Genomic DNA, 27,317 nt, shown 5'->3' on the forward strand with positions numbered 1-27,317 from the left:
ATTGCAAGTTCATTTTCTTATAAAATTTTAAAAATTTAGAGCCTGCATTTTCTGATAATATTTGTGGTTCTTCACGTACATATTGCCTTAAACGTTTTTGTTTGAAGTATCTCAAAGAATAACTTCCTGAAATTAATGATATTACTTACTGTTCACCCTGTATATCTTACCTTTCCTTCTTAGTCCTATATATTGTCGGCCCATCGGGTCTGTGCCCCTTCAGCGCTGTCGTCGTTCTTGGAAAAGTTAACGCCTGTACTCACTCCATTCCACCCGCTTTCCACCCACCACGTTAAACAGCAGACCACGAACCTTGCCGAATAGGGATGTTGCCAAACTTCCGTCAAACGGTGTCATAAATAACTGGTCCTCCATGCTACAGTATTATTTCTTTCAATCAAAATACATCTTGTATTTCTACATTTTTTAAACCTAAATCCCATGTATCGAATCACTTTCCGTAGTTTTTCTCTAACCTTGGAAATTATTACTTCTCCCGCAAGCTTCAGTAATTTCTTCAATGTTGAAACTTCTTTCTGAACGGTATAATATTCTTGTATCTTTCTTCTTAAAATATATCGGTTCATATCATCTACAATGATTAAAAGTTCCCTTGGTCTGTTCTTCTCTGGTGATTCTAGCTTTTCATCTCCTGCACAGACTCCCTCTCTTCTGATTTTCTTTGTTAGGAGTTCTGACCTGCCTATATAAATTACATAAAATGTTGTATTATTAGTATTAGTTAAGTAAGTAATTTTATGCTCGACCATGCCGAAATGTAGTAATTATACACCTGGTAGCAGTCCTTTAATGCATGTCATTAAAGTACACCTACTCATTAAAGTACAGGTGTTTTCAGCCAATGACAACTCAGCTTACAGGTGTTCAGCCAATAACAAGTCAGCTTTGTACCGCTATAAAACCGCAAGTATCGATTATTCTCGGATATGCAATCGAAAGAGAATTAGCGAAAAGTCACGGAGGCTGGACATCCAATACTGTCGCAGAAGGTTATGTTCTGTTACTATAATAATTAGCGTTAATTGTAAATAATATTCAAATAAATTCAATTTGTCATCTCGTTTTTCAATGTCGAATTCAATAATCAAGATTATACCAAGTTTAACGGGATTACACAAGGTCAATGACATTATTGTTCTTCGGAAAAAATCAATACTTTCGCGTCTGCGCACATCTCACAATTCACGACCTAGAACAAGGCCACTTCCGATCTTGTCAGATACAAATAAAATGTATGTTACATCTGAATAATTTCGAGTTAGAAATATGGTCGAGCATAAAAAGTGGTATGAAACTCGCCTATAATGGTAATTAAGAAGCTCGTATTATTATTATTATTATTATTATTATTATTATTATTATTATTAGGGGAAACACGGAAATTTTACTTGAATTACTATCATTACAGGCTCGTTGCATAATGTACTATTAATACATAATCAATTGAAATAAAATAAGCCTTACCTGTGATCGCAGCTGCTCTTTTCGTTGCCTGATTTATATGAAATAGATATTCACCTGTTTGTTTCTCTTCATCCCAAAATGCTATTACGTACTTGCTTAATAATATTTCTTTCGCCACTCCGTGCTACAGTATTCATATTGAGTTGACAACACTGGACTGCAAGTGCAAATATTGTAAACTGTCCCGCAAGAAGGCCAAAATTGTGAGTACTGGGGGACAGAAAGCGGGAGATAGAAAAGAGAGAGATAGGAATGCAGAGAGACAAATGATTTACCGAGGCTGAGAAGGAATTAGGGTTCAGTACGCATATCTTACGGGGGCACAGATCCGATGGTCCGACTATATAAGTTATCCGTGTGCAGACTTTCAAGAGGGGTTTCGACCTGATGTTACTGATAGTTCTCTTGTTGGATGGGATTCGAACCCATTAGCACGACTCCAATGCTTTATCAACGCGACGCCGTAACATTGCATACTCCACGACCGATTGTACTCTATTTTACTAGACCATAATCATGAAAGGAAAGCTTCATATCCGTCCCAGTTGATGCAGCGTTAAGAAAACTATGTGGGGCACTCGACGTGACTGCGATTCGCTAACGAGGGGGTTGCACATTAACGTGGCAGTTAAATCCCAGGTATTAGGGACATAACAATGAACGTTACTTCTTACGTCGTTCCTTACCTTCTGTGTGGAACGGACGACTGGTTCATTGCAGCTAACGGTTTTACGTTCCAATTCGACATTATAAGTATGCATCGGAATCTTGGATAGCGTCCATTTAGACAGCAGAACAATTTCGCTGTAGACTCTCACTTGGATATTGAGTTCTACATCGACTAGAAAGGACAGCATACCATTCTGTTCTCGAAGACCGGAGTTATGAATCCATTTCAATTGACTGACTACTAATCGCATCAGATTATTTATTATTATTATTATTATTATTATTATTATTATTATTATTATTATTATTATTATTATTATTATTAGGGGAAACACGGAAATTTTACTTGAAGCAAGTAAAGCGATAGGTTTGGAAGTAAATCCCGAAAAGACAAAGTATAAGATTATGTCTCATCACCAGAATATTGTACGAAATGGAAACATAAAAATTGGAGATTTATCCTTCGAAGAGGTGGAAAAATTTAAATATCTTGGAGCAACAGTAACAAATATAAATGACACTCGGAAGGAAATTAAACGCAGAATAAATATGGGAAATGCCTGTTATTATTCGGTTGACAAGCCTTTATCATCTAGTCTGCTGTAAGAAAATCTGAAAGTTAGAATAAATAAAACATTTATATTACCGGTTGTTCTGTATCGTGAAACTTGGACTCTCACTTTGAGAGAGGAACAGAGATTAAGGGTATTTGAGAATAAGGTTCTTAGGAAAATATTTGGGGCTAAGCGGGATGAAGTTACAGGAGAATGGAGAATGTTACACAACGCAGAACTGCACTCATTGTATTCTTCACGTGACATAATTAGGAACATTAAATCCAGACGTCTGAGATGGGCAGGACATGTAGCACGTATGGGCGAATCCAAAAATGCATATAGAGTGTTAGTTGGGAGACCGGAGGGAAAAAGACCTTTGGGGATAATATTAAAATGGATTTGAGGGAAGTGGGATGTGATGATAGAGACTGGATTAATCTTGCATAGGATAGGGACCAATGGCGGGCTTATGTGAGGGCGGCAATGAACCTTCGGGTTCCTTAAAAACCATTAGTAAATAAGTAAGTTTTATTATTGTTATTATTATTATTATTACTATAATAATAATAATAATAATGATTTATTTTAGCTGGCAGAGTTAAGGCCGTATGGCCTTCTCTTCCACTCAGCCAGCAAAAAGTATACATACATATGTATGAACTTATAGTAGTTAGGCCTATGATTCAAGTTTCGAAATAATGTTAACAGAACAACTTCTTAAATAATAATAACTATTAATATTATTATTATTATTATTATTATTATTATTATTATTATTATTATTATTATTATTATTATTTACTTACGCCTTTTAAGGAACTCGAGGTTCATTGCCGCCCTCACATAGCTCATAATCGGTCCATATCGTGAGCAAGATTAATTCAGTTCCTACCATCATATTCAACCTCCCTCAAATCCATTTTAATATTATCCTCCCATCTATGTCTCGGCCTCCAAAAGTCGTTTTCCCTCCGACCTCCTAACTAGCACTCTATATGCATTTGTGGATTCGCCCATGCGTGCTACATGCCCTACCCATCTCAGACGTCTAGATTTAATGTTCCTAATTATGTCAGGTGAAGAATACAAGGAGTGCAGTTCTGCGTTGTGTAACTTTCTCCATTCTCCTGTTACTTCATCCCTCTTAGCCAAAAATATGTTCATAAGCATCTTGTTCTCGAACATCCTTAACCTCTGTTTCTCTCTCAAATTTTTTTGAAATTCCAAGTTTCACAACCATGTAGAATGTCCGCCGAGTTAGCTCTGTGGTAGCGTGTCTGCCTCCAGACTAGCCGGCCCGGGTTCGATTCCCGGCGGGGTCAGAAATTTTCTACCTCTAGTGACTTCTAGTCACTAGATTGTGCACCAATATGTCTGGGTTAAATCCCAAGTCTCTCCACAGTGCATATGAAGGGAAGGCATAGTGATTCGTCCGTCGGATGGAACGTTAAGTCTGGCGGCCCACTTGGTGCTATTCGATAGGAGTAGGCTACGTGCCGGCACCGGGTTCCCCTTCTCCCTTCCTCATCTTTATCAACATCATTCACTCCAGGTACTACACTTACACATATACTCACCTTAGTACACGACATGACTCTCCACAGATACACATCATGTATAGTGTGACCCGCCGAAGTGGTGTACAACTAGAAAATGGGTCACAGTTCTGCCATTTATTCCCAATATGCGGTAGGCATTGGATATACACACATAATCATGCAGAACAATCGGTAATGTAACTGTTTTATAAATTCTAACTTTCAGCTGATTTGAGAGCAGACTGGATGACAAAAGCTTCTCAACGGATTATTATTATTATTATTATTATTATTATTATTATTATTATTATTATTATTATTATTGTAAAAATCCTATTATTTGCATATCTTGTTCTACGAGCCTCAAGAGATATAGGCTACGTCTGATATTTGCGTTGACACTACGATCGTTTCTAGTGCCGGTATCATCTTAGGACTTAGATGATAATTTTTAGAACATTTGTCTTTCAATATGCTAAGAACATATTTTTCAAAATTCGTGGACGTTATTTAATTCTCTTCATGAGGAAGATTTCGATAAACAGGACGAACTTAACACACGTACTGTTACACAGTTTTAGCTATTCTTCCAGGAAATATTGCTAGAATTGTAGCTTCCTTTATTTTACGTGTATAATGGTTGTGATGTGTGTGGGATACAAGTAGTGGAAGTGAAGCTTTAAGTTCTTTACCTAACTGCAAGATAAGTTTCTTCTGGCGACGTACCACATTTGGTGCGCCGCATTGCTGTTTAGATGCTCTTTGTAGTTTTTACGATCTTCAAAAGCGACAATTACGGGATCTTAATACATCCTGTCGGGGCACTTTCGCTACTGACGACGACAAAAGAAGAGTCTTAATTAGTCCTATAATTGCAGGGAGTTTAGTGTCGGTTTAAGTACGTACAAAGCAATCACCTTCTTCGTCGCTCTCTGACATTGGTTTATTAGTTAAGTCCCATAACTTTGTCTCAGATTTTGTTTCGATTTAAGAGATGTGATAGTGCTATATGTCCACCAAAGTTTCGTTTGAAGGGAATTATTAGGCTGATGGATAAATTCGTAGCGTTCTTTCTTAAATCCAAAATTAATCAATTTACGTACAAGGTGGGCCAATCAAATGGAAAGATTTGATGGGAGTATACTCTTCATATGGAGAGGGTGAGAATGAATATAACAGTCTCTTCTCTACCTACTTAATTTACAACTAGCCGTACCTGTGCGCTCCGCTGCACCCGTTAGAAATAAATATAAAGTAATTACATAATTAAAATAGGACGTTTGATCCAGGGAACATTCGTGTTTGATAGAAGGATAAATCGTTTAATATGTTACTTAATTTAAATTGCATCCAAATAATTAAAATGCGATCATTTTGGTCCAGAGACACTCATTTGGTGCAATGACAATTCCTTTAACCTGTTTCTTAATTTTTATTACATGCAACCATAGTTTAATGAAGATTGACATCATTTAGATTTAATGTGTATATTTTATTTTACTTGTTATAGGTTTCCATTGAATTACGGTAATAACTTAATTTTAACCCTTGTTTTCTACGTATTCAGTAAATGGCGCTTGGCCCACTATGGTTGTGAACCCTTCAAATAACTTAAATTATATTATTTAATATTACATATTATATTATATTATATTATATTATATTATATTATATTATATTATATTATATTATATTATATCAGAAGTTACTGTAATAACATTATAGCATTATGTCCATCTAGAGAAACTACACTTTCCAATGGTGAAATAATAATTAATTATACAAATCGGTTAATTTAGCTTCCGATATTAATTACTTCATACAAACACAGAAACATTCTCTGTAGGCTATCTTTCATAGCTTTCGATTGTTGCTGTCCAAAGCCCCTTATAGACGAAGTCATTTGTTTTTTAATTCATTACACGGCCTTAGATGGCAGTTATTTTAATTTTAAAACTCATTTATCTCATTAAATATCAATCCTATCAAAATTTTTCAAGGAATAAAACTTATCGCAAATTATATTTAAAGAAACTTTTGTTATGTAACATTTTTCTTAAAAATCAATAATAAGCGAGATATTTCGATTTATTTAATTCAGGCCTCCTTATAACCCCCCTTTTAAATAATGTATTTTGAATGCCATATAGCCTAAAATCTAAGTTACAACGAACTTAATTTATATTCCAATTTTCATCGAAATCCGTTCAGCCATTATCGCGTGAAAAGGTAACAAACATACAGACAGACATACAAACAAAAATTTCAAAAAAGCGATTTTCGGTTTCAGGGTGGTTAATTATATATGTTAGGACCAATTATTTTTGGAAAATCGAAAATTACCAGAAAAATTTCGGCTACAGATTTATTATTAGTATAGATTTATGACTCCTTAGGCAGTGACGTCACTATCTCGGCGTTCCCTAGAAACCATGTTGTTTGTCTCTACCATGTTTTGTTAAATGGTGCTCATCGTTATTGCAAACTGCAATTAATTGATTTCAATGGCCATGAGAAACCTCTCCATGCCAATAAGGTAACGGTATCCTTCGCGGTTTCAACTAGAATAATCGGTCCATTCTTTTTTGAGAATGAGGCCGGAAATGCAGTGACTGTTAATTCAGTGCGATATGTTGAAATGATACAGAACTTCTTTATACCACAACTCGCCCATTTTCCAGTGAATGAAAACACACTTTTTCAACAGAACGGAGCAACAAGCCACACCGCAAGAATTTTGATGGATGCTGTGAGTGCTTTGTTCCCAGGCCGCGTCATTTCTCGCAACGGGGATATCGCTTGGCCGCCTAGGTCACCTTATTTAACGGTATGACACCTCAAAACGAATGTGTTTGGAGGCAATCCACCTAGAACAATTCCAAGGTATACGAGAAAAGTTCGTTGCGATACCTGTCAATATGCAGAGAGGGGTTATGCAACAGTTCGTGTCCAGACTCGAAGAATGTGTGCGTTTCAATGGAGGTCACTTGGCTGACGTAATTTTTAAGAAATAATTGTTTTTCTTGTTGCATATCTAATGTTTATTCATGTACCAATTTTTAAGGGCAGATTCCTTATTAAAGTATATTCCCCAGAGATTATTGTTGGATAGAGAGCGGAAGAGATGAACCTCTGATGGAGCGAGATCAAGAGAAATAAGGTGAAGTGGAGTGCAGTGGCCTCCCAACCAGCTATTGGATAACCGCTGTTGTAATGTTAGCAGTATGCATTATCATGCTGGAAGAAGCACTTGGTGGCCCAGAGATTATTGTTGTATAAAGAGCGGAAGGGATGAACCTCTGATGGGGCGAGATCAAGAGAAATAAGGTGAAGTGGAGTGCAGTGGCCTCCCAACCAGCTCTTGGATAACCGCTGTTGTAATGTTAGCAGTATGCATTATCATGCTGGAAGAAGCACTTGGTGGATTTTCTTGAATTGAGTCTGAGTTGTTGGCAGTAAATCTCAGTAATGATTGTTACATTCCTCGGAAGCAATTCTCGGTAGATGACGCTTTCTTTGTGTCACCACAGGCATAACATTAACTTAGGTGGCTGGCTAGACACCAACTTTTGCACAAGGAGTTTTTTCTTTTGTTTGGGTTCAGCCATTCCTTTCTGTTCTTGATGTTGCAAAGGCATCAACAATTGGGGACAAAAACGTTCGTTGTTGACGAGTTAACGATGGCGAGCAAGTCAGGAAGCACAATTGGTAACACGGGGATTTTTGTTTTCGCTCAAAAAGTACGGTACGCAATTCTTTAAACTTTGCCCATTCAATGAAAATGTACTTTGGTTTGTTGCCCACAATTCATCATAGTGGTCTATTCCCGAGTTGTTTATCGTGGATTATTGCGAATTAAAGTCTTTGAGCTGTCTTATTTATAGTGAGTCATTTTACGACGCTGTAGCAACATCTCAGGTTATATTTTAGCGTCTGAATGAAATGAAGGTGATAATGCCGGTGAAATGAGTCCGGGGTCCAGCACCCAGCATTTGCTCATATTGGGTTGAGGGAAAACCCCGAAAAAACCTCAACCAGGTATAGGTCTCGCAAGCATGGAATATCGACGGAAGGAATGCGAATGAAACACTGCGATAAGGAAGAGCGGGCGACAGGAAAGGTCACGAGATAACTTGAATGATATTCAAGAGTACAGTCGGAAGAGAAATGACATGGATAGAATCAGTCTTGCATTGTGATAGTTACATTACGACTTTAGTTTGTTCACATTGTATGTGAATACTTACGTGTCTTGTATCGTAAACATATGTTGCGCGTTTAATTAGCTTCGAATTTTTCTCTTGCTACGTTCTTTATTTCCACAGCGATGTCCTCATTTGTTCATCTTCTTGGAAGAGACAGTACTTCCATCGGCCCGTACCTCTCCCCCCTCGGCGTGCCTACATACACACGTCAAAATAGACAGCAACGTCACCATTGCTTTTCGGTAATTATTCCTTGTGCGAGCTATAACTTGCCCAACCGGGATTCGAACCCTGGCCCTGGTCAGACGCGCTAACCTTTACTCCACAATTGTGGCCTTCGAGCCGTCTCTTCATCAAAGTCCAATGGTCTCCCTGAAAGAGTGGGTAATCATGTCAAAAATGGCTCTCTTTGTAACGACAAAACCATTTTCATATCGTACTTTTCGCAATGGTATTCTTCCCATAAATTGTACAAATAGTTGTAGTTAACCTCCGATACCTTTACTCCTCAGTTAAACTCAAACAAAAGGATGTATCAGAAATGCTTATTTTTTATATTTGAAATTCCATTTTCTTTAACCACTTGCATAAAACAACAAGCATGGATGCAGAGTGAATCAGCGTTTACTCTCGTTCTGGTCGAGGTGAATTAGGGTGGAGGTTCTACAAACGTCCTTCGTTGTGAATTTGTCGTCCTTCATTATATAATACTACAGATTTGTTTACTTACGAGCACACATGATTATATAACAGAACCGCAATCCTATCATCGAGTTTTATCGGTATTGTGCGTAGACGAAACATTTCCGGGTAGATGGATCGCTGGATACGATTCACTCTTTTAACCTTCTCGTTCTCCGGACGTACAAATAATATACTTCTTGCAGTGAGGTGATGTAAAGACCTCCGTTTGCCAGTCACCACATGGCAATCTGTAGCACACAAAATAACTCCATAACATCGATTTAAACTGTTTTGGTGTATTACAGAAATATTATGATGTCTAGATTTTCGCGGAAATGTTCTGATAATATATTTTTTATTATTATTTTAGGATGCTGTCTGATTGCCTATGCATCTATACAGGGTGAATAGCAATTAATGCATTTAATTTCAGGGGGTTATTTATTGAGATATTTCCAACAAAAAAACCTAAATACATTTTTGTTTCGTTTTCGACATAAACATTGTTTTAAGTGAAACATATCATAGTGTATTTTGGGAAAAACTTTGATTTAATTTCCAATATGCTCAGTCAATTTAAGAGAGCAATGTAGTATGATAATAAATTATTGAAATAATCTTAGGTTTGTCCTTTAAATGTGCAGAAATTTGATCCGAAAAATGTAACTTTTTGTTCCGCAGAAGAATTTTACATTTGTTCAATTCAATTTTTTTCATATTTAAAGGACAAAACTAAAAGTCTTTCAATCATTTATTATCATAATACACTGCTCTCTTATATTGACTGAGCATATTGGGAATTAAATCGAAGGCTTTCTTAAAACTTCTTCTTATACTTCTTAATTTAAAATCAGGAATCCGCCACTGAGAACGAGTTCTATTCTGCTCTCTCAGGGGTGAGTTAAAATGTTATTTGTGTATACTATATTTTATGTTACAAGTATTTGCAAAATAAAAAAGACATGCTATGAAATGTTTCATACAAAATAATTTTAATCTCGAAAAGGAAGCAAAGACGAGCAAAATTGTATTTAACTTTTTTTGTTTGAAATATCTCAAAGAATAACACACTGAAATTAATAACATTACTTACGGTTCATCCTGTATTTTGTGTGCGTCAGTCACCGATAAATTGCGTTAAAATTGTGTCGGTATTAAACTATGTCAGCTACCGGCGTAGCTCAGTCGGCGCTTACACACAAATGCACACATACACATATTCTGTTTGTTTGTGTGTTGAGATGTTTTTGTAAGAGTGTTATTTGTTCTGTATGCGATGTTGTAATTTAAATTACACTCTACAAAAACATCTCAACACACAAACAACACAAACAAACAAATACAACCACACATGCGTATCCAAACTCAAATGTAACACTGCAACAACTTCTACATAGGACAGACAGGCAGATTATTTCAAATACGTTACAAAGAACACATCACAGCCATAACAAAATTACAAAACACCTCCACGTATGCAGAACACATCACAAATGCTAACCACAGCTACAGTGACATCAACAAAGACATGGAAATTCTACACATCCTACCAAAAAGCCAGAAACTAAACATACTAGAACAATATGAAATATACAGACACATAAAAACATATCCAAATGAAATTCTTAACACACAACTCAATTTCAGAACACACACACTCTTGACTTCACATTATACCACACGAACACATCCTCACAGGAAACAAAACAAGAGGCGCCAAGACCAACAACGACCAGTTCTGAGGATGACCCACAATAGGTCAAACATGTAAACCAGGTACGATAGAATTTAACACAAGAAAGTCATATAATGCATATTTAAAATTTGAGTCTGTCATTCAACTAGCCGAAGACATTTTTGCCAGAAGCACCTATTAAAAGTGTTGACATCTTTGTCAACAGGGACTGCGACTTCGCAAGAGAAAGATAGAGTATTTGGTCAGCGTCACGTCCCAACCCCACTCTGTTTCCCGCAACTTCCATCTAAAACCCATGAAACTTTTAGCATGTACCATTATTCCGAAATGGCTTGTAACCTTCAATCATTGTCCGCCATCGAGCTTATCCATATAGTGACTGGAATATACGTCAAAGGGGATCGGGAAAAAAGAGTTATTCGATATCTTGCTACTTTTCATTTCGATATGTGCTCGAAATAAAGGCAGAGTATTGACGTACTTTCAATACGCCCTCTCACGAGACCCTGCTACACAAAAACAAGCGTGCCGCACACATGATATATCACATGACTACACTTGGTTGTATTGTACGGCCTTCGTGAAGCTAATAATTTTCAGAACTCTATGTTATTTGTGTATGCTATTCACGGTTCATGCCACAAAACATGATACTGCTGTTTTATTTATGATGTAACAACTACATAACAAACGCAATGCAATGGGAAAATTCTGACAGTTCCAGGGTGAAAAGTAATGCTTTCATATAAACTATTGTTACCTAGTTTTGTTGCAAAAATAGCCTATTATTTGACACTTTTTTACTTCAAAAGTATTACTATTTTCGTATATAGACTAAAGTACAGGGTGATCCGTTTGGGTATGGATAAAATAAAAACACTGTAAAACATTTACTATTAAACTTTATACATCTTGATTAGACAACTTTTAACACTGTATCACTTCGGAATACGTATGATAAGAACTTTCTTGTGTTAAATATTAACATACCTTGTTAACATGTTTCGACGTATTTTCGGTCATCTTCGGAACTGGTCGTTGTTGGTCTTGGCGCCTCTTGTTTCCTGTGCAATCGTAGTATAGAGTCAAAGAGTGTATTTGTTTTGAAGTTGAGTTGTGTGTTGAGAATATCGTTGGGGTGTGTTTTCGTGTGTCTGTATATTTCATATTGTTCAAGTGTGTTGAGTTTCTGGCTTTTTGGTTGGATGTGCAGTATTTCCGTGTCTGTGTTGATGTCTCTGTAAGTGTGGTTGGCATTTGTGATGTGTTCTGCATATGTGCATATATTTAACACAAGAAAGTTCTTATCATACATATTCCGAAGATATTAAACTTTATTTGTTAAAACTTTGTGCATACAACACTGAAAGATGGGAGATTCCTCAGAGCTCAACATGACCCCCTTTGCGCACCCTGCACAACTCATAACGGTGATGCAATTCAGCCCATGTCCGTTGTAACGAAGAGGGGTGATTTGTTGAAAAGCTTGAGTAATTTTTACTCTTAGATCATCAATGTTCCTGGGTTTCTGTGAATAGATAATGTTTTTAACTAAACCCCACACGAAGAAGTCAGGAGGGGTTAGGTCTGGGGAGTTTGGGGGCCAAGCCAAGAGATATCTGCTTCTCGTACTGGGTTTCGCCTGCGAACTCCTGCATGTTTTTTAACACAAAACCTGTTTCTACAAATGTTCGATACCACGACATTATGGAATCGTATTTAGGTACATTACTCACACCATACTCACGTCAAAATTCTCTTTGAACACATTGTGTCCGTTGTTGATTTGTAGTAGCCATTTTAATCATCTACAATTTTCATATGTCCTTTCAGATTATGCATTGTTGATTGTCATATATGGAAACTCCCATCTTTTAGTCATAATATAACCAGCAAGAAATTCTTCCTACTATCATAATAGCTTTATAATAATAAATTAATATTATCCAAACCAAAACGGATCAGACTGTAAATTTACGGTATTGTGATAGATAGCCCCCTTCTCGCCCCAAGAAGTAAATATTGTACTTTGAATTTGAAACTAGGAAACTTGTCTCTATACTCCAGGCGCAACAAATAGGCTCCTAATAGAAACAACAACAACAATAATAATCAAATTTCTTGGCCTACAAATCGATAATGTGTTAAATTTAAAAAATCATATTAAAGAATTACCCCCAAACTAAATTCAGCATGTTTTGCTATTAGATCTATGCAAGAGATAGTAAATATCAGTACCTTAAAACCTTATTGTTGGCAGCTGTTTCGACATTTTGTTTTAGTCAGTGAAAATGCAGTAGCCTACACATTAAATCAACGGCTCTTTCTTGTGAAGCAATACTGGATTACTGCTCAAAGGGCATACCAGAGAGAATTTGGTGTTCGTAATTCCTCCCAAAGAAACACAATACTGGGACTGGTAAAGAAATTGGAAACAACTGGATCTCTAAAAGAATATGACAATAAATATGCAGAATAAAGAATAAACATCTGCGCATCTCGTGACAGGGAATCTAAACTCCTGCTTAATTTGACGTTAAAACTGGTCATTAAGTGAATTTCCTGCCGAATAAATAAAGAATTTTGAAGATTTTCTGTAGAGATTAGTAATCTCCCAAAGATACTCTACATTTGAGGTAGGTCTATAACAAATTGTGGCTAGCATCATTCGTTTTGAAATAAAGAAAGAAAGAAAGAATTGTGTTAGTTCTATATAAATCACTCTGTAGATAATGCTATATATCATTGGCATGTAACATTGCTATAACTTTGTACAGTATCAGATGCATGCAACATTGAAGAAATATCGCAACTTTGTACAATATCAGAGACATACAACACTTAATGGTATACCTGTTTAGAATATCAGTGACATACAACATTATATTATGTAATGCGGTACGTTTGTAGAATACAGAGTGGAAGTAAAATAAGTCTACAGATTTTAACAACTCATTCCTTGGATAGAGCACAACAAAAGTCTAATACCACATTAGTCCCAAATACTTTTCTCAGAAAAAAATAATTTTCTCCGAAATGGTAATACTCTTTTACTCGATAAGTACTCTCCGTACAATTCTGATTTTTACTCTTATCATTAGAGAAACTGATAAGGAATGGTTTGTCCCTTTGCAGTTTTTCAATAAAATGTAATACACATATTAACACGTATGTTTATTCCCTGCTATTAGAAAGTCTGGCAACCCTACCGGGGTGACTAAGGGACTGAACACTGCTGTTGACCGAGCTCCTGTGTGTTTTCGTACGTGAATCGGCGACACGCTGTTGCCAAACTACGCACACTTTCAGCATAATTTTCTAATTAACTATGCACTTAATTACGAAACGCATAATATGTTTCAGATTTATTTTAATATGTGCTATTGCCTTCTTGAATCTGTACATTTATATCACTTCCATTCTGCATATTATTTTACCCAGGGTTTATGCCACATTCGCATTTTGCTACTGGACTTCTAAAAATGCAACAAACTTCGAATGTAAATGTGGAAAACTGCAACAATCATATTGGACTTCAGAAACGAAGACTGTAATGGAGAAAATGAAATCAGAGATGTGTTTGAACTAATCTGAACTTAAATGAAATGCTAATGGCATGGGAAATGTTCAAAAAGGTATTGAGTAATAGATGTTCGAAGAGTTTGTGCAATTCATGTAAGTTAAGTGAACAGTTTCTTTTAATTTATTTATGTAATTCCATCGCATACTGTAAATTGTGAGCGAGGATTTAGTGCCATGAATCTTGTAAAAACTAGAATTAGAAACCACTTTCAGTAAAAAAAGTTAGCACTCTGCTAAAGGCTGTTTGATGTATCTTGTCTCACTGTGAAAAGAGAGAGAAATGAGATATGTGTGACTTCGTCTGTGTTGTTATGGCGATGGGGGAGTGGAGCGATGCCGTCCATCCATCCAGTGGCGGAAGGGACTAGTTGATACATTCTGTAGCGCAAAATAAAATTACAAAATATCTCTCTTCGTACTGTGTAGTTCCGTTACTGAGCTTGTCTTTCAAGAAAATGAGTTCCGGCAGCCTGTACAATAACAAGATTTTGAAAGGAATCCTGAAAATTTACAACCCTCCTATAATCTCCACCCTCATTTGAAGGGACTTGGTTTTATTGCTACTGAGACAAGATAAACCTTACCAGGTTTAACAATAAATCTAGTAAAAAATGTCAGTGCCCATAAAATAATGTATTTTAATGTGGTTTAAATTCAGCAGTAATTGATTCTAAACATACCTGCGTCTAATGATTTAGGCCTACGTAAGTATGTCTAGAATGTAATAAGATGGATTGAAAGTAATAAAGTTCCAAGAAACAAATTCCATAACTTTTTGTTTCTGCATACTTTATTAATTTTATCTTTCTGCACAATTATTTATAATATTGCACAAGCATTTCGCAATTTGCACGAATATAATTTTTCATTTGTGTATTTTTCCGACAATTATTTATTTTCTAGCTTACACCCTGATTTTACGTCGAGAACAATAATTGCTGCAAGTATTTCGTATAATTTAAAGACTAATAACTTGACATGGTGTTAAATTTTATTGTAATATGTGAAGATTACATAGCCATGGAGTCGCAGCGCGTCTCCAGAGACCAATATGTAAAGCCACAGTGCACGGTTTCCTTTTCCGTAGCGTTCCTTCGGGTCATCATTGGGGTTCACACAGTTGACCAGTCGTTGCACAGATCGCGGAAGTAGTCCATACTTTGAACATCGAGTTTTGCAACAGGTGTAAAGAACCCCGAAGCCCCCTTACACAGCCGAGGCCCGTGACCCTGCATCACAGGCTCAGACTGTTGCCCTGGCGTCCCTCTACCTGGCAGCTGCTATCGATTTCTGCCACGGTCGATACTAGTTCTCGTCGAGGCTGTCGAGTCTGGTCTTGGATTGCTCAGGCTGAACACGAAGTAAGGTCGCGTTGTCAGTAGGTTGTTGTTTAACCTTGTAAAAATTGTATAGTCGTGGGGATGTCACTAAACATTTGTCCGCCTCTGACCCCTTCATCATTAATTCGACGTCATTGATCTATAGGTCTTCACCTACATAGAGCTTAAGAATACATAGCCTACGTTCTTTGCCATTAAAGGACGTTATTTTATTTTTGTTATACTATTTGGTAATATTATCACAGTCACGAAGCTTGAGTTTTGAGGGTGCTAGGAACAATAGACTGTGCAGGTACTATTTCGCATTGTCTGTAATGAGGCGATAGTAGCGATCCTAGTGGTTAGCAACTATCTATGGATGCATATTTACTACGTATTGAGCTTCGTGACTGTATGTACTCAGCCGTGGCGAGAACGTGACTCGCGAGACATTGTGGCTCGCAGTGATAGCTGTGCATTTCGCTTGCTTCTAACCTCCGTCAATCCCCCACCCTCTCACTCACTGAAGTCAAACTCCGTTCCATTTGTATTTGTCTCTGACCTGCGAGTGGCATATGTCTCTCTCGAAACCATGTACGAAAGTTCCAAGTAGGATGGGAGGACGCATTTTTTTGCTGTCATTATGATGAGAGTAAAAACATTCGAGATTTATATAAAGGTATAAAGGAATTTAAAAACGGATATCAGGCAAGGGTAAACGTGATCAAGGATGAGAATGGTGACTTGCTTGCAGACTCTCATTCAATCCTGAACAGATGGAAAAACTATTTTGGGCAACTACTAAATATACATAGGCCAAATAGAAATGATCGGGACGAAATTCAAATACAATCTGCTGAGCCATTTATACCGGAACCCACACTTTTTGAAGTCGAAATTGCGATAGAAAATCTGAAAAAGTACAAGTCTCCAGGTATTGATCAAATTCCAGCAGAATTAATACAAGAGGGTGGAAGGGCATTATCTAGCGAAATTTATAAACTTGTACTTGCAATTTGGGAAAAGGAAATTGTACCAGAACAATGGAAGGAATCCATAATCGTACCTATCTTTAAGAAGGGGGACAAGACTAACTGTAGTAACTTTCGAGGAATATCACTTTTGTTGGCGTCGTACAAAATTTTGTCCAATATTCTTTTGAGAAGATTAACTCCATATGTAGATAAATTATTGGGGATCATCAGTGTGGTTTTAGGCGTAATAGATCAACTATTGACCAGATATTTTGTATTCGACAGATAATAATGGAGAAAAATGGGAGTATAATGGTACAGCGCATCAGTTATTCATAGATTTCAAAAAGGCATATGACTCGGTTAAGAGAAAAGTATTATATGATATTCTTATTCAATTTGGTATTCCCAAGAAACTAGTTCGATTAATTAAAATGTGTCTCAGTGAAACGTGCAGCAGAGTTCGTATAGGACAGTTTCTATCAGATGCGTTTCCAATTCACTGCGGGCTAAAGCAAGGAGATGCACTGTCACCTTTACTTTTTAACTTTGCTCTAGAGTATGCCATTAGGAAAGTCCAGGATAACAGAGAGGGTTTGGAATTGAACGGGTTGCATCAGCTGCTTGTCTGTGCGGATGACGTGAATACGTTAGGAGAAAATCCACAAACGATTAGGGAAAACACGGGAATTTTACTGGGAGCAAGTAAAGCGATAGGTTTGGAACTAAATCCCGAAAAGACAAAGTATATGATTATGTCTCGTGACGAGAATATTGTACGAAATGGAAATACAAAAATTGGAAATTTATCTTTTGCAGAGGTGGAGAAGTTTAAATATCTTGGAGCAACAGCAACAAATATAAATTATACTCGGGAGGAAATTAAACACAGAATAGATATAGGAAATGCCTGTTATTATTCGGTTGAGAAGCTTTTATCATCCAGTCTGTTGTCCAAAAATCTGAAAGTTAGAATTTATGAAACAGTTATATTACCGGGTGTTCTTTATGGTTGTGAAACTTGGACTCTCACTTTGAGAGAGGGGCATAGGTTAAGGGTGTTTGAGAATAAGGTGCTTAGGAAAATATTTGGGGCTAAGAGGGATGAAGTTACAGGAGAATGGAGAAAGTTACACAACACAGAACTGCACGCATTGTATTCTTCACTTGACATAATTAGGAACATTAAATCCAGACGTTTGAGATGGGCAGGGCATGTAGCACGTATGGGCGAATCCAGAAATGCATATAGAGTGTTAGCCTAGTTGGGAGGCCGGAGGGAAAAAGATAGTTAGGGAGGCCGAGACGTAGATGGGAATAAAATATTAAAATGGATTTGAGAGAGGTGGGACATGATGATAGAGAATGGATTAATCTTGCTCAGGGTAGGGACCAATGGCGGGCTTATGTGAGGGCGGCAATGAACCTCCGGGTTCCTTAAAATCCAGTAAGTATTTGGTAGTATTATCACAGTCTAGTGTATACAGTCACGAAGCTTAAGTTTTGAGGGTACTAGGAACAATATACTGTGCAGGTATTATTTCGCATTGTCTGTAATAAGCGATCCTAGTGGTTAGCAACTATCTCTGGAAGCATATTTACTACGTATTGAGCTTCGTGTCTGTATTCTACTAGACTGTGGTGTTATATTTAACATTGTTTTTAACTACAGATTTTATTCTGCGTTGAAGTTCAACGTGGGTGAAAATGACCCACAAATTTTGCATGAAGCCTTGTATCTTTTCCGGACGAATCATGTTAAAAATAATCGGCCTTTAAAATTCTACTTTGGCCGAGTTTGAACGCGCGAACCTTAGATTCCACGGCGAGTCTTGTAACCAGAAGATCACCGAAGACTTAATTCGTTGTATATAAAACAAAAAGGGAGGTATGCTATTTCGACTAGGAAACCGGAACTGTTGAGTTCGGATTATGATAGATCAATTAGATAGGATTTACTAACAGAGGACTCTTTTCCAATTCGACAATATCTGTTTCATTTGCTGTCTGCCATGCCTGCGTCCAGTCAAGGTACATTCCTTAAGTAATTTACTTCATTTTTTAACCAGATATTAATAACATTTAATAAAACAGAACTCAGAATTTTGGTCAGTACATTTGAAGAGTCCACTGCAAGAATTATGGATGTCATTTGGAATACATTTTGCAGGAGAAGCAATTGAAAGTTTGAAATGCTTAGCGCTCAAAGCTTAACTGTGATTTTCCGATCATTACTGGACAATGATTATCAGTGTTAATGCCATATAACTCTCTATGTACATTCTATATGTCTTAAGCTATGCATTGACAGTCTTAGTTCATTTTCGACAAGAAAGTGACATCCATCATTCTTGCAGTGGACTCTTCATTTATTAGGTCCTGAGAGAAAAAAAAACAGATATTTTGTGAATTTTTTAAACGCTCGATGGCAAAAGATCCTTGCGGTACAATTTAAAAATCTTTGGAACACACTTGCAGATTTGATATCTAGAGACTTCACATAAAATTATCATTTACTTTGCAATAACATTAAATATCCTTTACTTACATACTTACTTACTGGCTTTTAAGGAACTCGGAGGTTCATTGCCGCCCTCACATAAGTCCGCCATTGGTCCCTACCCTGAGCAAGATTAATCCATTCTCTATCATCATATCCCACCTCCCTCAAATCCATTTTAATATATTCCCATCTACGTCTCGGTCTCCCTAACGGTTTTTTTCCCTCCGGCCTCCCAACTAACACTCTATATGCATTTCTGGATTCGCTCATACGTGCTACATGCCCATCTCAAACGTCTGGATTTAATGTTCCTAATTATGTCAGGTGAAGAATATAATGCGTGCAGTTGTGTTGTGTAACTTTCTCCATTCTCCTGTAACTTCATCCCTCTTAGCCCCAAATATTTTCCAAGCACCTTATTCTCAAACACCCTTAATCTCTGTTCCTCTCTCAAAGTGAGAATCCAAGTTTCACAACCATAAAGAACAATAGGTAATATAACTGTTTTATAAATTCTAACTTTCAGATTTTTCGAGAGCAGACTAGATGATAAAAGCTTCTCAACCGAATAATTTTATTTATTTTAGTAGGTTATTTTACGACGCTTTATCAACAGCTTAGGTTATTTAGCGTCTGAATGAGATGAAGGTGATAATGCCGGTGAAATGAGTCCGGGGTCCAGCACCGAAAGTTACCCAGCATTTGCTCATATTGGGTAGAGGGAAAACCCCGGAAAAAACCTCAACCAGGTAACTTGTCCCGACCGGGACTCGAACCCGGGCCACCTGGTTTCGGGGCTAGACGTGCTAACCGTTACTCCACAGGTTTGGACTCAACCGAATAATAACAAGCATTTCCCATATTTATTCGGTGTTTAATTTCCTCCCGAGTATCATTTATATTTGTTAGTGTTGCTCCAAGAAATTTGAACTTCTCCACCTCTTCAAAAGATAAATTTCCAATTATTATATTTCCATTTCGTACAATATTCTCGTCACGAGACAAAATCATATACTTTGTCTTTTCGGGATTTACTTCCAAACCTATCTCTTTACTGCCTTTAGAAAAATAATAGTAAATCATTATTTTATTTGATTTAGTTTTAGTTTAAATATATACAATATTTTCTAAGGGCATGAATACTTTTTTTTTTAACTTCAAGCGATAAGTTTTATTTGGCGTTGTCTTCAGGAGCTTCCTTGAAAATTTCAAAGTACTTGCTTTAAAATTGTACTAGAAGGAACAATTTGAATATTGGCATGTGCAGGGTAAAGGAAGTCGAGAAAAATCAATTTTAATATTCGACACATTATTCTCACCATTAAAACTGGTCTGATCCATATGTAGGTAATTCTGCTCACCTCAGATATCTTTTTCTTGCTGCTAATACTCTCTTACAAGGCCTTTTTCTATTTGTAGCACTAGTATCATGTATTCTACTCGACATGTTGAAGGAAAATGTAAAAATAGCCTACTAACTGTACTAACTAATCTATACTCAACACTGTAACCTACACCTGCACACTAATTACTTGTCCGCTGTGGCTAGAAACCTGCTTTTTATTGTAAAATAGTAAATATATGCTTTAAATTATAAAACTAGACATTATTTACACAGTATTCACACACAACACTGAACAAAATGCAAGAAATACGACTCAGAATAAATGAAAACTGTACTATATAAATCTGGCTTTCAGGTAGTAGCTCCCTGTAAAGCAGGTTTGAATAAATAATTGTGACAGTGTCGTGTATAGTTCCTGAGGTAGCTCAGTCGGTAGAGCGTTCGCGCGCTAAGCGAAGAGAACAATTTTTCCTTGTAATTATTCGAAAACTGTACTGTTTACTTTTTTCCCTCTGTTTATGTCAGGCTTCACGTTTCATTCCAACATAACTCTCAAAATGACCTAGAGTTTTAAAACATTATTTTGAAAATCTACAAGTAAATTGGCATGTCTGGAGTAATGGAAGCCTCCACACCTGTAGAGTAACGGTCAGCGCGTCTGGCTGCGAAACCAGGTGACCCGGGTTCGAATCCCGGTCGGGGCAAGTTACGTGGTTGAGGTTTTTTCCGGGGTTTTCCCTCAACCCAATACGAGCAAATGCTGGGTAACTTTCGGTGCTGGACTCCGGACTCATTTCACCGGCATTATCACCTTCATATCATTCAGACGCTAAATAACCTAGATGTTGATACAGCGTCGTAAAATAACACAAAAAAAAAGTAATGGAAGCACAGCATTCCATGGCACGTCGTTTTAGATGAATCTGGGATCGTATTTTCTGTGCATATACCATACTGTTAGGCTACACCTTTTCTTTTTAATGGGGTTCATGTGTGAAATTTCTATTTGATACAATTTTTAAGTTGCCGATGAAGTATGAAAGTATTTTTAGTAATTCGCCTGTGGTTCCAGACTTACGGAACACCCTGTAGAGTGATTATTGTGTGTTTGTGCTAATTTTGAAAGTAAGAAATGTCAACTGAACAAGCATTGAATTATGCTAATTGTAATATTTTTCTTTTCTTGCAGGTGAGTACCTACGTACTGCAGAAGCTATATAGAATACCCAAGTCACTTGTTTGTAAGTATGTGCTAATGTAGAATAAAATTATTTGATGCAATATTGAGCAGATTTAATTGTTGTGAAGTATTCTTACATGGGCTTGTAATATTAAAATTCAATGTTCAAATGGAAATGTAAGTCTGATCCCTACCAAATAATTCCCGTGTAAGATGTCATCAATTCGTCAAGCGCTACTCTAATTTCTACTTGAACGTTCAGCTTAATTCAGAATTGCATTCTAGGCCTGTATTTCAGTAAAGTTTAATATACAGGGCATATCGAAAGTCCGGTAACACTTTCAATATTTTATTACACAAAAACTACAAATGATAGCACTTTCAAACACACGTCAGTTTAAATTCAAACTCTCAAATTTCTGTTTACACCTTACAGAGATTCAGTGTGTGAACCACGAGTGACTCGGCAGATGTCCGAACGATAATCAAACTCTTCCCATACCCTTTTCAACATATCCTCTGTGACCGTGGCGGCATCTTCTCGAATTCTGGTTTTTAGTTCCTCTAAATCACGTGGCAAAGGCGGTACAAACACACGGCCCTTAGTTACCCCCATAGAAAGAAGTCACATGCAGTGATATCGGGTGACCTTGGTGGCCATGTTATGAAACATCTGTCCCTTACTCCAGCACGTCCTATCCAACGATCAGACATCTTAGACGAGTTTTCTTGCCAGCTACAATAACAGGCAGCAGACGACGATGACTTATTCAGCCGTTTAATTTTCAGCGACGTGCTGGAGTAAGGGACAGATGTTTCATGACATGGCCACCAAGGTCACCTGTTATGACTGCATGTGATTTTTTTCCATGGGAGTAGCTAAAGGACCGTGTGTTTGTACCGCCTTTGCCACGTGATTTAGAGGAACTAAAAACCAGAATTCGAGAAGCTGCCGCCACGGTCACAGAGGATATGTTGAAAAGGGTATGGGAAGAGTTTGATTATCGTTTGAACATCTGCCGAGTCACTCGTGGTTCACACATTGAATCTCTGTTAGGGTTAAACAGAACTTTGAGAGGTTGACTTTAAACTGACGTGTGTCTGAAAGTGTTATCATTAGTTTTTTTTTGTGTAATAAAATATTGAAAGTGTTACCGGACTTTTGATATGCCCTATACACTTGTATAGGACTATGACCACATCAAGAAAGTTTTTCATGGATTTGTTAAAAGTATGGTTGTCTAATATAAAAATAAAAACCACAAAGCAAGAGTTTTGTGTCACGATACTGGTTTTGTGTAGTTTAAGGGGAATTGGACGTTATCGCATGCAAAGTAATGGTAAGAATAGCCTATCTTCAAGCAGTCATAAATGTAATACTATATATCACAGCTCTCTCATTTTTTTAGTGATACATGTATATACATTAAGCTTTAAAATGAAAGAAGAATGGTTAATCTAGTGTAAATCTTACACTTAAATTAATTTTTGAATTTAAATATATTTTTTATATAAATTCACTACATACCTGTGATTAGGTACACTCTATTCACTTATCCTATCACACATTGAATTAAAATTTTGGCCGCTTACTGCTAACAGATACTAAAACATACCCTACTAAAATTATTAAAATATCTGTAATATTAGGCCTATGGGCATAGGGCTTACACTAATCTTCGTCAATTTTTTTTTTAATTTATTGACAGTGATGATTGCTATAAGCCCTATACTCATAATATTACAGAGACATGAATAATTTTAGTAGGGTATGTTTTAGTATCTATTAGCAATAAGTGGTCAAATTTTCAATTCAATATGTGCTATAATAAGTGAATAGAGTGTACCTATTCACAGACATGTAGTGAACTTATAATAAAAATTGTGCTTAATTTAAAAAATTAATTTAAGGATAAAGATTTACTCTAGAGTAAGCATTCTTTTTCACTTTAAAGCTTAATATGTATACACACATAGCTAACAAAAATGAAAGACCTCTGATAAATAGTATTATATTTATAACTGTTTGAAGATAGGCTATTTTTACCATTATTTTGCATGCGATAATGACCAACTCCCCTTAAGTTCGATTCCTTTGGCTACATTTATTTCGAAAAATGACTAATGTAATTCAGAATATTTTTTGTGAGGGTTATTGCGTTTTTCCACAGATACGTCTCTGAAATACTGTTCTTGCCAGTGCATACGGGAGTTCAGTGTTATGAATGCAAGTGGGAATTTGCCAAGTCCCTGAGAAGATTAAAAACTTCGCAGGTGTAACGCTTTGGCCAGTGCTGAGTATTGAAGTACTCATGATCGGGATTTTTTCACACTAATTACATGTCTCTTCCCACGTAAAGCTACCTATACTTACACTGCTTAAAGCAGTTAGGGGTCACTTCTTTCGTAATTTTTCTTACTGTCCTCTATTTTCTCTGCTTCTACCTTGAAGTTTTATTATTTCTCTTCTCTTTAGGACTATCTCCAGTGTCTCCTTTATTGTATTTTTTCTTCATCGAACTAATTTGTTGGGAATACCAAATTCAATAAGAGTATTATATGAAACTTCTCTCTTAACCGAGTCATATGCCTTTTTGAAATCTATAAATGACTGATGTACTGGGCTCTTATATTCTAATTTTTTCTCCAATATCTGTCGAATACAAAAAATCTTATCAATAGTCGATCTATTACGCCTAAAACCACATTGATGGTCCCCACTAATTTTATCTACATATGGAGTTAATCTTCGTCTAGTCACGATTATGGATTCCTTTCATTGTTCTGGTACAACTTTCTTTCCCAAAATATCAAGTACAAGCTTATAAATTTCGCTAGATAATACGCTTCCAACTTCTTGCATTAATTTTGCTGGAATTTGATCGATACCTGGAGAGCTCTCCACATCTACACCATTAAAGCTGTTGCAGCATGAAATTTTTACTGGTCAAGGCAATTAGTAATGCTTGATTTGTAATTGATTTTAGAGTTACACACTACACAGGCTTAAAAAATAAACTAAGCTTCACTACAGATTTTCGAAGTGTTACACATGATTCCACCGTTTGGAATAGTGGTCAGCGTGCCCCACTTTGAATTTTTTAGGCCCGGGGTTGAACCCTAACTGGGGCAAATTACTTGGATTTTCCATAAAGGAGGGAATGGGTGAAATTTTGGTCGTTTTTCGAGTAAAAGCCCGCATTTTCTTTCATTGTTTATTTATTTTTCAACAAATGTAAGCTAATGTAATTGACTTTTCATTGATATGTTGGACAAATTTTATCTACAGTAATCTCACTAGAGGTTTTGATTTATCTGGAGATAATAAAAACTCGACTGGGATTCAATTGACTATTACACTATTAGAAGAAAGTATATTAAGATTAGAAGAAATAAAGGACTCTGATACAATAAAATATTAATCGACGTACTGAAAAAATAATAATAAAAATGAGACGGAGGCAGGATTCGATCCTGTGATCTTACAGTTAGTGCACTAGCACATCAAACCGATCGAATGTTTCTTTATGACTATGAGTATGTTACGGATACTCTTGATGCATGACAGCCACCGCAAAGAATCGAAGGCAAACATAAAACAGTCTAGTATGAATGCAGCTTTGTACGTGTGCGTCCGAAGTCTCCGATGGCCACTTAGTTTCTCAAGCCTTTCCATTTTTTTTTTGTCAATTTATACCACAGTAGGCCTACATAAAAATGCAGCATCTAGATAAAACTCTGTCGTAATAACGAGACTGATATCTGAGGACGGTTGTAAGGCTTTAATTGAAGTGTTGTAATTTCAGTATATTAAATTTGATGAGAAATTGAATGTCCCTGGATGAAAGTGAACTCATTTTCTCTAATAACTTCGTAGTCGTAGCCTACATTGTCATAACGTTGTTGGTGAAATAATAAATTGGGAGACTTTTTGCCCCGAAACCTTATTCATTTTATGAATACAATTTGCCGCTGTTAACCCTGATGTACATCAAGAATAAAAGCATGCAATCTGTCGACCCGACAATAGGACAGTCAACTTATCATCATAAGTGAAAAATTCGTAGTGACACTTGTGGAGGTGGGGGAGGTAAGATTGCACTTGCGGGTTTGACGTCTTTATTCTCATTGGGTATGAGAGAAGTAATTTGGGAATTGATCGTCGCATAGAAATGCAGCCCCCCCCCCCTCATCACAGCTCACAAATGAAAGGATACAGAGAGATTCCTTGTTCTCCTTGTATTCCCCTTGTTCTCCTTATGTTCACTTGTCCTTATCTTCCCCTTATCCTTCCTTTGTTCTCCATACCTTTCCCCTTTTTACCTCTTTGTTTTCCTTGTATTTCTCTTGTTCTTCCTGTATTCCCTAGTCCTTGTATTCCTCTTGTTTGTGTTTTTTTTAGTTCCTTTCACCACCCACACGTAGTTCTACGTAAAGTTACGCAGAATAGTAAAGCTATCCATCTGTCGGTAAGTGATACCACCCACGTGTACTGCGTAAAGATATGCAGCATAGTAAAGCTATTTGGTAAAGCTACGCACCTGTCGACAGGTGATCGCACCCACATGTACAGTAGAACCCCGATTATTCGTCACCCTATTAACCGATCGGTGAATTATCAGTCTGTCTTTCTCTCGCTTTCTTTTTCTGGAGAAATATTATTATCATTATTATTTTTATTATTATTATTAATTTTAATTGTGTGAAATTTGATGCGAAGAAATATAACTTTTCGTTCATCTAAGGAATTTTACAATGTTTCATTTGTTCTGTCAAATTTCTGGACATTTAAAGGGCAAAACTGAAATTCATTGAATAATGTATTATCACAATGCGCTGGTCTCTTAAATTGACTGAGCATATTGGGAAATAAATCAATGCCTCTCCCAAAACACGCTATGGAATATTTCATATAATAGTACATTATGCAACGAGCCTATAATGGTAGTAACTAAGACGCGAGTATGTTTATGAAACGAGCGCAAGCGACCATATTTCTAACTTGAAATTATTCATAAGTATTCATATTATTCTTATCTGACTGAGGAGCGGAAATGATCTTGTGCAATATCTGGTAAATTGTGAGATGTGCGCAGACACGAAAGTATTGATTTTTTCCGAGGAACAAATATCATTGACCTTGATATAATCTAGAGAGTAAAATGAACATTAATTGATTTAGACATTGAAAAACGAGACGACAAATTGAATTTATTTGAATATTATTTACAATTAACGCTAAATTATTATAGTAACAGAACATAACCTTCTGCGACAGTATTGGATTTCCAGCCTCCGTGACGTTTCGCTAGTTGTATATCCGAGAATAATCGATACTTGCGCTTTCATATTGCTTTCTGATTGGTGGAAAACCTGAACTTTAATGAATAGGTGTACTTTAATGAGGTCCATTAAAGGGCTGCTACCAGGTGTATAATTACTACATTTCGGCATGGTCGAGCATAATAGTAATATACGTTACAAGAGCGGTATGTTGACGTTTTCTTGGTCGAGGAAAAGATTGAAAAAGCGAAACGTAGTTGAGCTTTTTTAATTTCCGAGAACATGAAAACAAACATA

The 27,317-nt window shown here is 36.6% G+C and overlaps 1 protein-coding gene across 3 annotated transcripts in view; it reads left to right on the plus strand.

Moving 5' to 3' along the window:
• The window catches only part of LOC138698530 (serine/threonine-protein phosphatase 2B catalytic subunit 3-like), an 805,310-nt gene that overhangs the window by 195,378 nt on the left and 582,615 nt on the right, over positions 1–27,317 (plus strand). The window lies entirely within an intron of this gene.

This window comes from Periplaneta americana, chromosome 4, assembly GCF_040183065.1.
Source record: "Periplaneta americana isolate PAMFEO1 chromosome 4, P.americana_PAMFEO1_priV1, whole genome shotgun sequence".
NCBI classification, from domain to species: domain Eukaryota; kingdom Metazoa; phylum Arthropoda; class Insecta; order Blattodea; family Blattidae; genus Periplaneta; species Periplaneta americana.